This window comes from Elephantulus edwardii, unplaced genomic scaffold (genome assembly GCF_000299155.1).
Source record: "Elephantulus edwardii isolate Elephantulus edwardi_28Jun2011 unplaced genomic scaffold, EleEdw1.0 scaffold00439, whole genome shotgun sequence".
In the NCBI taxonomy this organism is placed as follows: domain Eukaryota; kingdom Metazoa; phylum Chordata; class Mammalia; order Macroscelidea; family Macroscelididae; genus Elephantulus; species Elephantulus edwardii.
The window spans coordinates 292,897-297,570 of record NW_006400189.1 but is presented as its reverse complement, the minus strand read 5'-3'; the positions used below and the strand labels follow the sequence as shown (position 1 = coordinate 297,570).

Genomic DNA, 4,674 nt, shown 5'->3' with positions numbered 1-4,674 from the left:
TCGGCTTATGCAAAGAAATCTGAAGGATAACAACCTGACCAACTGACTGGAAGAGACACATATTTATTCCCATTTAAAAAAAAATGGGACCAGACACAGTGTGGAAATTATTGAACAACATTACTAATAGCACATTCAAGCAAGATACTGCTGAATATTATCCAGAAACAACTGGAACAATAAATACATCAGTGGAGAACTGCCAGATATGCAGGTTGGGTTTAAAAGAGGCCGTGGTTTTAGGGACATCATAGTGAATGTGAGATGGATCTTGGCTGAAAGCAGAAAGTACTAGAGGAATGTCTATGTGTGTTTCATTGACCATGAAAAGGCATTTGACTATGTGAGTCACAACACATTGTGGCTAATCTTGAGAATAATGGGGATCCTATAACACTTAATAGTGCTCATGTGAAAACTATAGTTGGACCAGGAAGCAGTAGTCAAAACAGAGCAGAGGAACACTGTATGGTTCAGGATCAGGAAATATGTGCATCACAGATAAATCCTAGCTCCATATTCTTTCAAACTATGTACAAAAGAGATCATTCGGAAAGATGGACAGATGAGGAGGGATGTGGCATCAGAATTGGAGGAAGACTCACGACCAACTCTCATTATGCAGATGACAGAATCTCGCTTGTTGAAAATAAAGAGCACATGAGGCTTTTGCTGCAGGTCAAGGACTGTAGGCTTCAACATGAATTGAAACTCAATAAAATAAAAGATGCTCACCATTGGGCCTATTAGCAGATCCATAATGGATAGAGAACAGATTGATATTGTTGATAACTTCCATTTACTTGGTTCCACAATCAACACTCTTGGCACCAGCAGTCAGGAAATCTAAAGATGAAATGCATTGGGAATGTCTGCTGTAAGGGACCTCTCTATAGTACTGAAGAACTATGATGTTAGTCTGGAGACTAAAGTGCACCTGATCCAGGCCATGGTCTTTGTAATTACTTGCTATGCATCTGAGAGCTGGACAATACCTTAAGATGACAGAAGAGGGATCGATGCCTTTGGGTTGTGGTGCTGGAGAAGAGTGTTAAAAATACTGTGGACTGCCAGGAGAACAAACATGTCTGTCCTGGAAAGGGTGAAACCAAACTGCTCGCTAGAGGCAAGAATTTTGAGGCTCTGTCTCACATACTTTGGGTACATGGTCTTGGGTACGTGGTCTTGAGGGACCAGTCCTTGGAAAGGGACATCATGCTTGGAAGGGTGGAGGGACAGTGCAGGAGAGGAAGACCCAGGATGAGATGGATTGACTTAGAGAGTGGAAAAATGAGATTGGGTCTGTTGAAGATGATGAGCTTGGCTCAGGACAAGGCAGATTTCAGAAAGAATGTATATAGGTTTGCTATGAGTCTCAGGTGACTTGATGGCATGTAAGAACACAGTAACAAAGTGCAATATTCAGAGTCTTTTCCCCATCCATCTTGGTCTTTTCTTCCTCTGTCTTTGTAACAACCTTTTCTATTCTTCATGGATGATATTCTTGATATCCTTCCACAGCTCATCTGGTCTCTGCTCATTAGTGTCCAAGGTCTCAAACTTATTTCTGAGATTGTCTTTAAATTCAGGTGAGATATACCTGAGGTAAAATTTTGGTTCTTGAGAATTTTATTTTCTTTTCTTTGACTTTAATTTGAACTTGTGTATGAGTATTTGACAGTCTGTTCCATAATCAGCACTTGACCTAGTTTTCTCCAATTATTTTTTTCAAAGATGTAGTAAATCTGATTCATGTGCATACCATGCATGATATGAAGTCCACGTGTACAGTCTGTTTGTTTCTGATAAAAATATTTGCCATGAATAAAGCATTCATTGTACAGACTTCTGTCCTTCTGTCTCTAGCCTCATTTTTATCACCAAATCCATGCTTCCGGAGTACCGATCCTTCTTCCCTGTTCCCAACTTTTGCATTCCAGTCATTAATTATTATTAATGCATCTTGGTTGAATGATTGATTTCTGACTGTGAATGTCGGGAGAAATCATCGATTTCCTCTACTTTAGCTCTGATTGTTGATGCATATATTTGAATAATAGGACATTATGCTTTGAAGGATGAAAGGGTAGCTCAGGACAGGAAGACCCCGAAGGATGTGGATTGACACAATAACTGGCATAATGGGAATAGGTCTGCAAAGAGATACTGGCTCAGGATAGAGCAGAGTTCACAGCTATTGTATATAGGGTCACTGTGATTCACAGGTGACTCGATGGCACATAAAAACAACAGTGGTAATAACAGGTGTTCCTGGTATTAATAACATTTTTTTTTTTTTACATAGACCTTTTAATCATGAAAACTTACAACTTGGCCACAGCCACACTGGGAGGCAAGGTGGCCAGACAGAGGTGAGGACAGACCTGCCTGGTGCACTCCATCTAGTACTCTTCCCCTTCCTCAGCCTCTGCTTCCACAGAGTCGACGCCCACCTCTTCATAATCTTTCTCCAGAGCTGCCAGGTCCTCCCGGGCCTCGGAGAACTCCCCTTCCTCCATGCCTTCGCCCACATACCAGTGCAAAGGCACGCTTGGCATACATGAGGTCGAACTTGTGGTCCAGGCGTGCCCAGGCCTCAATGATAGCTGTGGTGTTGCTCAGCATGCACACAGCCCGCTGCACCTTGGCCAGGTCGCCCCCAGGGACCACTGTGGGCGGCTGGTAGTTAATGCTCACCTTAAATCCAGTCGGACACCAGTCCACAAACTGGATGGTGCGCTTGATCTTGATGGTAGCGATGGCAGCGTTGACATCTTTGGGGACCACATCTCCTCGGTACAGCATGCAGCAGGCCATGTACTTGCCGTGGCGAGGGTCACACTTGACCATTTGGTTGGCCGGCTCGAAGCAGGCATTGGTGATCTCGGCCACTGACAGCTGCTCGTGGTACGTCTTCTCAGCAGAGATGGCAGGGGCATAGGTGTCTAGGGGGAAGTGGATGCGAGGGTATGGGACCAGATTGTTCTGGAACTCCGTCAGGTCCACATTTAGGACTCCATCAAACCGCAGGGAGGCAGTGATGGAGGACACAATCTGCCCAATGAGACGGTTGAGGTTGGTGTACGTGGGCCGCTCTATGTCGAGGTTGCGACGGCAGATGTCGTAGATGGCTTCATTGTCCACCATGAAAGCACAGTCGGAATGCTCCAGGGTCGTGTGAGTGGTCAGGATGGAATTGTAGGGCTCGACCACGGCCGTGGAGACCTGGGGTGCTGAGTAAATGGCAAATTCCAGCTTGGACTTCTTGCCATAGTCCACCGAGAGCCGCTCCATGAGTAGAGATGCAAAGCCTGAGCCGGTGCCGCCTCCAAAGCTGTGGAAGATGAGGAAGCCCTGCAGGCCTGTGCACAGATCAGCCAGTTTACGGATCCTGTCCAGCACCAGGTCTACGATCTCTTTGCCAAGGTTGTAATGGCCTCTGCAAATTATTGACTGTGTATTCTTTGCCTGTAATGAGCTGCTCCGGGTGGAAGAGCTGCCGGTAGGTCCCCGTGTGCACTTCACCAACCACAGTCAGCTCCAGGTCCACAAACACCGCCCTGGGCACGTGCTTGCCGGCCCCGGTTTCACTGAAGAACGTGTTGAACGAGTCATCCCCACCACCGATGGTTTTGTCACTTGGCATCTGGCCATCAGGCTGAATTCCATGTTCCAGGCAGTACAGCTCCCAGCAGGCATTGCCAATCTGGACACCTGCCTGCCCCACACGGGTGGAGATACATTCACGCATGGCGAACTCTGATGCTGTGTCTGCTGCAAAACGGCTGCTCGACTTCAACCGCCTCTGTAACCGGTATTCATAACATTTTAAAGATAATAAAATACTTTGCTTACAAGTCAAAGTGTCAGTCATAGTCCTTTCTGGGTTTAGCAGATGCTTTAAACTTCAAGCTTCTATGTCTTATTTACATTTCTTTCTAACTCCTCTATCTCCATTTAGTCACTACAATCAATATGTTTCCATCTTTTTCTATCCTGCCTTTGGTTGTCAAAGTGAGTTACATATTTTTAATCCCACTGTTCCCACATCAATCCATGTTGTGGACATTCTTGTATAAATTAAATATCTTCCCAAGTATGCCTTTTCAGAAGGCATTTTGAATGCACAGAGTAGACTTTTAAAATATTTATCCTCCCAACAAAGAATATATTCCTATATCTAAATTCTATGATGACTATATCATTTAAAAGTGAAAATATGTTACTTTAACCCATTTAATCACAAAGATTTTTCTGTAGTGATATTAATGGGTTTTTTATGATTTTAAAGAAATATGAAAGTTGGTGGTGGGGGTGTTGTTATGTGCCATGGAGTTGCCTGTGACTTATAGTGACCTTATGTACAATAGTTCTGAACGCTGGACAATTCTGAACCAGTCTCAGTATCTCTGATACATCTACCCCCACTACTCCAGTCACTGTGTTGATCCATTTTATCTGGGATCTTCCTCTCCTGCTCTGTCTTCCAACCATGATGTCCTTCACAAGGACTGGTGCCTCCTGACAACATACCCAAAGTATGTGAGACAGAGCTTCAAAATACTTACATTCAAGGAGCAGCTTGGTTTTATCCTCTCCAAGATAGACCTGTTTGTTCTCTTGGTGGTCCATGGTATGTTCAAGGTTCTTCTTCAGCCCCACAACTCAAAGGCA

General features: G+C 44.5%; 1 pseudogene across 1 annotated transcript; it reads right to left on the bottom strand.

Moving 5' to 3' along the window:
• Window positions 1–2,402: 2,402 nt before the first annotated feature.
• LOC102855212 lies at window positions 2,403–3,757 on the bottom strand (annotated as a pseudogene). The gene has a single exon (XR_439042.1). The product of XR_439042.1 is annotated as a tubulin alpha-3 chain-like (transcript).
• Between the last annotated feature and the right edge of the window lie 917 nt (window positions 3,758–4,674).